This window comes from Protopterus annectens, chromosome 8.part0 (assembly GCF_019279795.1).
Source record: "Protopterus annectens isolate FY-2018-M chromosome 8.part0, PAN1.0, whole genome shotgun sequence".
Classification (NCBI taxonomy): domain Eukaryota; kingdom Metazoa; phylum Chordata; order Ceratodontiformes; family Protopteridae; genus Protopterus; species Protopterus annectens.
Window position 1 is genome coordinate 400,975,617 of NC_056741.1, and position 12,828 is coordinate 400,988,444.

The window sequence follows — 12,828 nt, forward strand, 5'->3', positions numbered from 1 at the left end:
TTACACCATCCGGTTTCAGTTTAGAATAACCTGGTTAACGTAGCAGTACATAATATGGGTAGCAAGCAGACATCCGCGATTGGGGAACATACAGCAGCAGTCAAACCCACTAGCCAGATGGACACAGTCCAACAAGGTCTACACTGTACATATGCACAATGGTGTTCATAGTAGGACCCAGAGATTCATCCGTACGCAATGTCAACCAGCTGCGATCGAGACACCCAGAAGAACTGACAGCCGTGACTACGGTACAGCCAGACATATGCACCCCCAGCGTGTTCAGGGTTGATGACAACTGTCCACGGAATGCAGGACATATGAACAGATATTCCCAGATTGTAGAGTCCATAGAGGTGCGTCCACATCCCATTCCCGCACACATGCCGGATGTGTAATGGGTACTGTCGAGGGTTGCAGCCATGGGATCCTGGGTATGCAGAAACGGGGATCGGTGTTGTTTGGCAGATAATACGTTGTCCCGCACCGTGGGAGGGATGTGGGAGTAGCACGTGCCTTACTCCCCACTAATTGTGCAAAGCATCCACTGGCTAATGCTAAATGCAGGTGTGAAATGTGTACTGCTCCATACCAGTGTCCAGTAGGCAATCGCTAGGGAGGGACAAGCGTAGGACCAAGATGGCACCCATAACTGCAAACCTGGTGGAATCACACAGCTGCAGTGAGGCATAACACAGGAAATACAGATAGGGACTACAGTAGACACTCCCCATACAAAGCCAGACCGCCTTGCTGAATACCGGCGTACACAGCACTCAATCTGCCAGCACCAAAATGGGGATCACACGCTTCCATACCGCGGAACAAATGGGTGACCTGTGGAACACATACCAATGGCACAATATCAACGTCAGCTAGGAAAGCCATACGATGGTCAAACTATGGCGTTCCCACCAATGAAGAACATCCTTCAGTGAATTAATAGGATTAATGTCAATTGACCGTGGAATACACCTAATCAACATCAAAGACCCGCTGGCACCTTATGGCACACAAACCAAGTCACACATAGGTAGATGAAACAGTCAACGTAGACATTTTGTCCACGACAGGTCACATATGGTATACAAAGGTTACGTCATAGACATGTAAGCACTTTCACCCGTAGGCTCCGTGAGACTTACACATAACATAGAAGCATCCAGGCTTTAAATATCCCCCCTTACACTTCCATTTGTTACTTTCTGTGCAAACAATGAACATGTAACCACAGCATAGAAAACACAGACGCAATGTTAACTACACACACATATGTTAACATCTCAGAAAGCATCCTATTAACACATGTATTATATGATATTGTACTATGCCGAATACTCATCAATCAAAGATCTAACAATATATATAGAAGATATGCATAGCATATCACTGTAATACAGCGGTACAGAACTGAAAGAGTGGACAAATGTGTGTTAACTCTACATCTGTACATAAACTACATTCCTGTTACGGGGGTTTGATCCACCCGCTTCTCAAAAGAGGCCTCATCAGTGTTCCATCGGTCAGCCCTGGTGTGTGGCCAACCCTCCACCTACTAATCCATCTAAATCCGCATTCTATAGCATACCTGATGAGGTCCCCCCTCTGGTATTATAACCTAGACGTCGTAAAACACCGAATGTAGACATATGCCTTGTGATGTGCTCATAGCCGGCCGTAGGCATACGCCAATCCTGCAGCTGCCCAGGGCGCCGCACTAGTAGGGCCACCTGTCTAGTAGGTGTGTCATGTAGGTATACCAAGATGGGGGCACCATGTGTCGTGGTGGTGGGCGCCATGGAGCCCTACAGCCTAGGGCAGCAGTCGATCTAAGGCCGCTGCCGTAGGAGGGCTAGTACGGTCTGCAGGTATGTGCAGACGTGCACATGAAACAGCGGTCCACAAGGATTACCCATAGTGGCGACACCTGCACAGATGGCTATAGCGGGACACACACGGCCATGCATACAGCACAGGTAGACATACACACACCATAAATAGGCAATTACACACAAGGTGTATGGCGTATGCGGTACAGTGTCAGGACAGCAAGGATAGCTGTCTGCCACGATATCCAGCAGATGTCTTTAGGGTGTTCTGGAATACGGACGGTGCATGGACAATGAGTGGATATGCAACGTACCACAGTTCTATGTGTCAGCCGTGCAAATATGCGATACATGGGACAGACAGCTGTCCATGCAAGAGCAGCACTATGGGCACAACATAGGTACGTAGATATACAATGACAGAGATACAGACGGACACATGTGGCAGGCCCGTGAGTGTAATGTACACAGCAGCACCCCACCACACCATAGCAGGGTGCACGTGGAGAACAAGCTATGGAGGTCGCCAACCACAGCAGGCACACAAGCAGTACACGAGCTGCGTCTCACCATCCACAAACACAGGGATGGCGGCAGGATATGAGTGTTCTGCGGAAACCTCAAAGCCATACCCTATGAACCCATGCAGCTGGGAGCATGGACACACACACACACATGTGGCAGGCATGGTGATTGACCACACCCCCACATACCCAACCGCACAAAAGTATGACACAGGTATGGAATGCGCTACGTGGACCACCGAACATACCACCGTCAGAGGCACATGTACAGGTGGGTGACAACATCCGTAAAGGAATGGCCGCTGATAGCCAAGGTATGTGTTGCGAAGCGTCTAAAAGCATGTTCATCTGCAGAGGCAGCTGAAAACACACACACACACACACACACACACACACACACACACACACACACAGAGAAGGGCCGAGAGTCGAACCTACGCCTACCTACATGAACTCACTACAGCATGAAGCATTTACAGAACGCGCTACCGAGATTACTGAGCACAGCGATGTCAGAGGCATACTTCTAGGCTGGTGACATCACCTGTAAGAGAATAGCTGGCAATAGCCAAGGTATGTGTTGCGAAGCGCCTAAAAGCATGTTCATCTGCAGAGGCAGCTGGAAACACACACACACACACACACACACACACACACACACACACACACACACACACACACACACACACACACAGGGAAGGGCCGAGAGTCGAACCTACGCCTACCTACATGAACTCACTACAGCATGAAGCATTTACAGAACGCGCTACCGAGATTACGGAGCACAGCGCTGTCAGAGGCATACTTCTAGGCTGGTGACATCACCCGTAAGAGAATAGCTGGCAATAGCCAAGGAATGTGTTGCAAAGCGTCTAAAAGCATGTTCATCTGCAGAGGCAGCTGGAAACACACAGGGAAGGGCCGAGAGTCGAACCTACGCCTACCTACATGAACTCACTACAGCATGAAGCATTTACAGAATGCGCTACCGAGATTACTGAGCACAGCGCTGTCAGAGGCATACTTCTAGGCTGGTGACATCACCCGTAAGAGAATAGCTGGCAATAGCCAAGGTATGTGTTGCGAAGCGTCTAAAAGCATGTTCATCTGCAGAGGCAGCTGGAAACACACACATACACAGGGAAGGAATGAGAGTCGAACCTACACCTACCTACATGAACTCATTACAGCATGAAGCATTTACAGAACGCTACCGAGATTACTGAGCACAGCGCTGTCAGAGGCATACTTCTAGGCTGGTGACATCACCCGTAAGAGAATAGCTGGCAATAGCCAAGGTATGTGTTGCGCCCCGTCTAAAAGCATGTTCATCTGCAGAGGCAGCTGGAAACACACACACACACACACACACACACACACACACACACACACACACACAGGGAAGGGCCGAGAGTCGAACCTATGCCTACCTACATAAACTCACTACAGCATGAAGCATTTACAGAACGCGCTACCGAGATTACTGAGCACAGCGCTGTCAGAGGCATACTTCTAGGCTGGTGACATCACCCGTAAGAGAACAGCTGGCAATAGCCAAGGTATGTGTTGCGAAGCATCTAAAAGCATGTTCATCTGCAGAGGCAGCTGGAAACACACACACACACACACACACACACACACACACACACACACACACACACACACACACACACACACACACACACACACACACACACAGGGAAGGGCCGAGAGTCGAACCTACGCCTACCTACATGAACTCACTACAGCATGAAGCATTTACAGAACGCGCTTACGAGATTACTGAGCACAGCGCTGTCAGAGGCATACTTCTAGGCTGGTGACATCACCCGTAAGAGAATAGCTGGCAATAGCCAAGGTATGTGTTGGCTGTCTAAAGCATGTTCATCTGCAGAGGCAGCTGGAAACACACACACACACACACACACACACACACACACACACACACACACACACACACACACACACACACACACACACAGGGAAGGGCCAAGAGTCGAACCTACGCCTACCTACATGAACTCACTACAACATGAAGCATTTACAGAACGCGCTACCGAGATTACTGAGCACAGCACTGTCAGAGGCATACTTCTAGGCTGGTGACATCACCCGTAAGAGAATAGCTGGCAATAGCCAAGGTATGTGTTGCGAAGTGTCTAAAAGCATGTTCATCTGCAGAGGCAGCTGGAAACACACACACACACACACACACACACACACACACACACACACACACACACACACACACACACACAAACACACACACAGGGAAGGGCCGAGAGTCGAACCTACGCCTACCTACATGAACTCACTACAGCATGAAGCATTTACAGAACGCGCTACCGAGATTACTGAGCACAGCGCTGTCAGAGGCATACTTCTAGGCGGGTGACATCACCCGTAAGAGAATAGCTGGCAATAGCCAAGGTATGTGTTGCGAAGCGTCTAAAAGCATGTTCATCTGCAGAGGCAGCTGGAAACACACAGGGAAGGGCCGAGAGTCGAACCTACACCTACCTACATGAACTCACTACAGCATGAAGCATTTACAGAACGCGCTACCGAGATTACTGAGCACAGCTGTCAGAGGCATACTTCTAGGCTGGTGACATCACCCGTAAGAATAGCTGGCAATAGCCAAGGTATGTGTTGCGAAGCGTCTAAAAGCATGTTCATCTGCAGAGGCAGCTGGAAACACACACACACAGAGAAGGGCCGAGAGTCGAACCTACGCCTACCTACATGAACTCACTACAGCATGAAGCATTTACAGAACGCGCTACCGAGATTACTGAGCACAGCGCTGTCAGAGGCATACTTCTAGGCTGGTGACATCACCCGTAAGAGAATAGCTGGCAATAGCCAAGGTATATGTTGTGAAGCGTCTAAAAGCATGTTCATCTGCAGAGGCAGCTGGAAACGCACACACACACACAGGGAAGGGCCGAGAGTCGAACCTACGCTTACCTACATGAACTCACTACAGCATGAAGCATTTACAGAACGCTACCGAGATTACTGAGCACAGCGCTGTCAGAGGCATACTGCTAGGCTGGTGACATCACCCGTAAGAGAATAGCTGGCAATAGCCAAGGTATGTGTTGCGAAGCATCTAAAAGCATGTTCATCTGCAGAGGCAGCTGGAAACACACACACACACACACACACACACACACACACACACACACACACAGGGAAGGGCCAAGAGTCGAACCTACGCCTACCTACATGAACTCACTACAACATGAAGCATTTACAGAACGCGCTACCGAGATTACTGAGCACAGCACTGTCAGAGGCATACTTCTAGGCTGGTGACATCACCCGTAAGAGAATAGCTGGCAATAGCCAAGGTATGTGTTGCGAAATGTCTAAAAGCATGTTCATCTGCAGAGGCAGCTGGAAACACACACACACACACACACAGGGAAGGGCCGAGAGTCGAACCTACGCCTACCTACATGAACTCACTACAGCATGAAGCATTTACAGAACGCGCTACCGAGATTACTGAGCACAGCGCTGTCAGAGGCATACTTCTAGGCTGGTGACATCACCCATAAGAGAATAGCTGGCAATAGCCAAGGTATGTGTTGCGAAGCGTCTAAAAGCATGTTCATCTGCAGAGGCAGCTGGAAACACACACACACACACAGGGAAGGGCCGAGAGTTGAACCTCGCCTACCTACATGAACTCACTACAGCATGAAGCATTTACAGAACGCTACCGAGATTACTGAGCACAGCTGTCAGAGGCATACTTCTAGGCTGGTGACATCACCCGCAAGAGAATAGCTGGCAATAGCCAAGGTATGTGTTCTTGGCGTCTAAAGCATGTTCATCTGCAGAGGCAGCTGGAAACACACACACACACAGGGAAGGGCCGAGAGTCGAACCTACGCCTACCTACATGAACTCACTACAGCATGAAGCATTTACAGAACGCTACCGAGATTACTGAGCACAGCGCTGTCAGAGGCATACTTCTAGGCTGGTGACATCACCCGTAAGAGAATAGCTGGCAATAGCCAAGGTATGTGTTGCGAAGCGTCTAAAAGCATGTTCATCTGCAGAGGCAGCTGGAAACACACACACACACACACACACACACACACACACACACACACAGGGAAGGGCCGAGAGACGAACCTACGCCTACCTACATGAACTCACTACAGCATGAAGCATTTACAGAACGCGCTACCGGGATTACTGAGCACAGCACTGTCAGGAGGCATACCCCTAGGTGGGTGGTATCATCTGCAGAGGCAATGCGGCCGATAGGGAATAAAGACAGAGTGCGCAGTCACACAGCCTGTTACCATGCCAAGGTGGCCGTACAGTAACACGGTAGTGCTGCAGTCAGGAATACCAAATAACTACGGAGCAGTACATCACGACATGAATATGGGATGCACCACATGACAGTATACCCTATGAGAGGGCATCCGGCGTGCAGGATGTAGGCAGCCAATGTGGCATGACAGCCACATATGAGTCACCTGGATGGTCACCATGGCTATGCAGGATGTCATTGGCCATGGCTACACGCCTAGTAGCAGACATCGGTGCCGACTGTCGGTGTACCCCGACAGGTGTACTGGCCATGCCTCTCACACCTAGCGTTGCAAAGGGAGACAGACATGCTCACGGGTATCAACGCAGTCGGGCGGTGTGCACTGTACTGTGTGTCCATCTACACAGCTGCTTACTGGTCATGCTCAGACACTTAGAATCGGCACAGAGCAGACATGCATACACATGGGGTGCCGGCATGGGAGGCAGACTGTGGACCGTCGTGTGTGTCCAGCCACACAACAGCAACCTGGCCATGCCACAGACGTGGCAGTTGCGAAGGGGAAACAGGCATGCACCGGGTATCAATGCAGTCGGGCGTGCACTGTACTGTGTGTCCATCTACACAGCTGCTTACTGGGCATGCTCAGACACTTAGAATCGGCACAGAGCAGACATGCATACACATGGGGCGACGGCATGGGAGGCAGACTGTGGACCGTCTTGTGTCCAGCCACACAACAGCAACCGGCCATGCCACAGGCGTGGCAGATGCGAAGGGAAACAGGCATGCACCGGGTATCAATGCAGGCGTCGCGGTGTGCACTGTACTGTGTGTCCATCTACACAGCTGCTCACTGGGCATGCTCAGACACTTAGAATCGGCACAGTGCAGACATGCATACACATGGGGCGACGGCATGGGAGGCAGACTGTGGACCGTCGTGTGTGTCCAGCCACACAACAGCGACCGGCCATGCTCACACACGTAGTATGTGCTACGCGCGGCATGCAGACGGAGTGCACACCAAGTCCGGCCAGGTAAACCCATACCGCAGCGCAGGGTGGACACACATGCAGTCACATGTACACACAGATGACAGCACAGGCCATGGGTGCAGGCTGAACATGTACACACCGAAGTGAACACTGTAGCTGCTATGCCAGCACCTTGTTATCGGTGCAGCAGTATGCCTCACGGTCCAGAAACTGCATGTGACATATGTCCAGAAGACTATGTGGCGGTGTCGTCCGTGCAGAGTACACATGTACTATCAATGATCCCACAGGTGTGATGTAGTCCACCCATACGGTATACGGACAGGCGTGCTCCACACATGCCACGGGCCTGACACAGGTATGACACATGACTGCAGCTGTACCACAGTGAAACAATGTCCGGATATGTCACATATGTGGTTTCCAGGCTGTGTGCATGGACTGCACGCAGGACACATACGAGGCCTGTGATGGGCCACATGCATGACACAGGCATACGCGGTAATACACACACGAAGGGAAGGCGGACACATGTCTGTGGTATGCACCCCCTACAGGGTGTGGCGGTGTTCACAGGGACACATACCCTTGTACAGTTTGCCTATGACAGCTGTGATACCAAACCACAGTCCATGTTTCATGCATGTTGACACACGTCACAACATAGCAATGCATACACACATGGCAACAGGGGATACATGTGACACGTGTACTGTGCACGGTGCAGCTGTGCAGGGGCGGTGTCTGGTGTCCGTAACACAGTTGCAACCCCCTCCCACATGCATACCCATCATGGGGGCCGTCATATGGTGGCATAGTAACAGCACGCATGGCAGTCTGTGTGTACACCATTTGTTTAAACACCTGTCCACATGCATGTGTGCAGGTGCTGGTCACAGGTGTGTCACACACCGTCCTACCCTGCCATGTGCATACAGTCCGCTATATCGCCTTTACATGACAGCGCTGCCATGATGCATACCCATCGGCCATGCGGGTTCGACCATATGTCACATTGCCACTGTAACCCCTACCACCCAAGTGCAGATATTGGCACAGCTGCGGATACAGTGGTAGTGCGCAGGATGCACCACATACCGCTGCGCCTGCACAAATCCCATGTAGCGGGTGTGGCATTCCTAGCACCAACATGTGTGCAGGAATGTGTGCCCATGTATGCCACAGATCGGGGGAACTATGTGCCACGTGCCACACATCACTGTACACCATGGTAGAGCTCTGTACCTATCGCAGTGTGGGGTGCACCGATGTGGATGGTGTAGTACATGCAACATGTCATCCCTCCGTGTAGACATGTGTGGCCACCACCATGTCGGTGTGTCGACGTGTGTATGTCTGCTGCCTGTTGAGAGGGTGTATGCAGATATCGTGTTGTGACTGGACACTGACCACACAGGGTGAACATCCCGTAGTGGTGCTGCATTGTACAGCCCTATCATTTCCTGTGAGCCTTAGTGGCCACCTGTGCAAGACCACCCCTTGTGACATTGCGCGTCGGTGCATTGTCCTGTGAGGGTGCCGACCACACAGACAGGTGTCCCCATCTGCACACAATGGTGTGTGTGCCATAGAGGTGTACGCCCCGCGAATGCGAATGCGGGAATATTCCTATACCGGTACAGCATCCGACTGTCGAACACTGTGCACCACAGCTGACAGGTGACACCTGCGGTCAGTAGACAGCACACTGCGTACGACACCTGCAGAATGTCACCATACCTGTGCTGTGTCATGCCATGTATGTGATGTCTCTGTCCACCGTAGCCTGTGGCACCGACCACAGGCGTCAGGCGCAGTATATGTGTGGACATGTGCGTCATGTACCGTGTAAGCAACGTTACACTGTATCCGGCTCCGTGTTCCACAGGTTTATGTGTATGGCCTCTCTTCTTGCAATCCCGACTGTCTGTTCTCTACATCACAAAAGCTCTGCACCTGCTCCCATAGTATTCCCACATAGATAAAGTACATGTATACTCAATGGAGTACTACACTGTCCTAGAATCCCCTTGTGTGCCCACTTCCCTATAGGTGCCTTCTGACCCAGTTACACAGCAAATGCATTCACATCCTCTGGCATGTCGACGGGTCAATTGCTAGCGACCTCTCCTGTTCGGATGGTGAATCTGGGCGTCCTGGCCACTGTTACAGGTGCCTCATGGACACGGACAAGCCGCACCTCCCCCAATGAACATAATACATGTGAGAGGCGCAACTGTATAGCCAGACAGGGGCTGTGCTCTCTCCAACCATGACCGGCAAGACCAGCGGGGGGAAGGACACAATGCACACCACATACCCAGTGTCACATGTGACTATCGCAAATGCTAATCAAACACATGAACACGCTATGACATACCTGGAGGCACTGTAGGACATGTCACGAACCTAACGAGCCCTCTGAAGCAGACACACAAGCTACTGCCTCCACAAGACATAGGACATGCAACACATGGTTCCCAACGTCAGTGTGCTAACCTGGCAGAGCCCCAAAGGCGACACACACACTGCCAGACACACCTGTAATGGGTGACGCCACTGCCAGACACACCGAAGTCCCACCCACCATACTGAACAAGGGAATGATCACAGTAGGCTGCCGCTGGGCGCTGGAATATGCCACATAACACACGCACTCAGGTCACTCCGCAGCATGTACAGGTATGACGCGGTCATTGCCCATGCTGGTGTCAACGACTGGTGGCATACCACCCTGGGATACTTTACAGGAGACAGAGGGCCACTCAGGTTGTGTAGCCCAGGCCGGCATGTCCCTGACCCTGGGTAGTACCCCACCCTCATCAAGTATGATGCCACTATACTGACTCAATGTGGTCACCCTTGATAATGTGCCTGGTTACCGGTGTCAGTCTGAGGGGATCCAGATTCCTCTTACCTGGGATGACATGCTTGGCACGCCAGGCCCTTCGCATGGTATGGCTGGCAGCTGTCGCCCCCGGTCTTCAAGGGTTAGGCGAAGGCACCTGCCACCCCCACAGTGCTCACTGCAGGCACGGCTGGAATGATAAACCTACCACCCTACACTACAAGCCTGGAGAACACACAGGATAATACAGCTCACTGCCAGTGGTCTACGGCCAAGCTGCACACCCTCAAATGTCCTCCTCAGCATGGAGGACATCGATGTCAGTGCTGTGACTGACACATTGGTCAGGGCTGCTGAGAGCGCCCCAGCACTGTCGGGTCATACCCCATATCACACGTTCAGGACCATAACCCGGACATAACACAGGAGGAGGGGGAGTCACCATTTCCATGACGGATGCACACACCTCCATGTTGGCAGAGATGCACGTAGCAGCGGGGAGTATCCAGGTGCAATTAACCATGCTTAGGACTGCCCTACAGTTTGTTGCATGCTACAGACCACCCTCCCAAACCCAAGATACCTGCACAGCCGTCCTGAAGACACTGGTGAGTGTGAATGCTCTCACAACACCGTCATATTGGGTGACATCAACCACCCATACATAGACCGAAAACATTACCCAGGACACAACACCCTACGCCAAAGGTCCCAGGTGTTCATACACCTGACTGCTGTGGAACACCCATGCACCATACCCACAAGGGGGGACGTATACCATTTCTGATCATCACACATGGGGAGGATATGCTCCACACAGGATGTACATCCCTCAATGGTGACGTCAGACCGTATATAGTGAATCCACTGGTAATCCGCATCCTGCACCCAACACCGGCATGGGAGACCAAAGTGACGTCCTCTCCACAGTGAACCACACACGTCATACGAACGGTGTGGTACCCTACAAGGCCTCCATGCCAGTGGTAAACACAGGCCACACTGCTGAAACCCTTACAAATGCCTTCTCTGAGCACCCCCAGGGATGTCTGCACCAAGCGATCATGATAACATCAGGACCTTGTCCACCGAAGGCAGGCACATGATCTGGTGGACCCCAGCCATTGACAAACTGTGCAACAACAGTTGGAGCTAATACATGACAGAGCAATATCAGTACCAGGGAAGGCATCACTGATTAATACCGGCGTTAACATACGATCACACATACAATCGTCCAAGGCCGCTTGTGGGAGTAGTATTGCAGAGGACACATAAGACAACCATAGGGCCTTCTTTAGCTGTGGGAGGGACATGGGTGGGAGCACACAGTCATGCCCGGAATTACTCCAGAATGGTACAATGATCACTGAACCCACAGACATTGTCAACAAACCAGCGGACATGTTCCATGCATACATCTACCCCCCCCCCAAGAGGGGACGTATCCATCCCACCAGAGTCTAGCCTTCCAAACATCTCGTATGCCCAGGAGAGATCTGATATCTGTTAAGCGGTGAACACAGCACCAATGGGACCAGATGGTGTCCCTGGCTGTGTGCTACACAACCTCATTGAGGCCCTCGCCCCACACATAAGGCCGCTGTGTCATCTTAGGCTTACTACGGGCTAGGTCCCCGCTGGATGGCATACGGCAGCTGTGGTCCCACTACACCAGGGTAGTGCTCTTATGGACTGTAGACATTCCTGCCCTATCAGCTTGACAAGCCTTGTCTGCAAAGATGTGGGGAGGTCCATACTGGGGCCCATAAGTACGGACAGTGGTGTACAGCCAATACCGGAACATACCCACATCGACTTAGTCAAGGGCAGATCCTGCCTCCCAAACCTGCTCGACCTGTCTGGAGGGGTCACTAAGGCCATTGATGGGGGTACGTCGGTTTGCACAGACTACCATGACCTGGTGGGAGCGTTCAAACAACACTCCACGTGGGACTCATGGAAAGGCTCGCCAGCGTACATGTGGAGACATATGTCACACGATGGTTTGCCAACTGGATGGAGGTCACACCACTCAGGGTTTGTGTTCCTGGTGCCATGTCAGACTCCAAGCTGGTCTCGAGTGGAGGCCCACAGGGCTCAGTCCTGGGCCCCCTCCTGTTCGGCATTCAACCTTCCAATGTGCATGCAAACATAGGGGGATTGTGGCAGACAAGGTATGCAGATGACTGCACACCAGCCACCATACTCAACACCCCATCTGACATGGACATCCACCTGGGGCCTCATAGAAATGGATAACTGGTGCCAGAGCCATGGCCTGATGCTACATGCCAGGGAAGGTGCAGACCTACCCAGTGGGAAGGAC

At 51.8% G+C, this 12,828-nt stretch overlaps 1 protein-coding gene across 1 annotated transcript in view; it reads right to left on the bottom strand.

Annotated features, from left to right (window-relative positions):
* Positions 1-12,828, bottom strand: part of TARS2 (threonyl-tRNA synthetase 2, mitochondrial) — a gene marked incomplete in the record, with an annotated part of 833,318 nt that overhangs the window by 731,420 nt on the left and 89,070 nt on the right.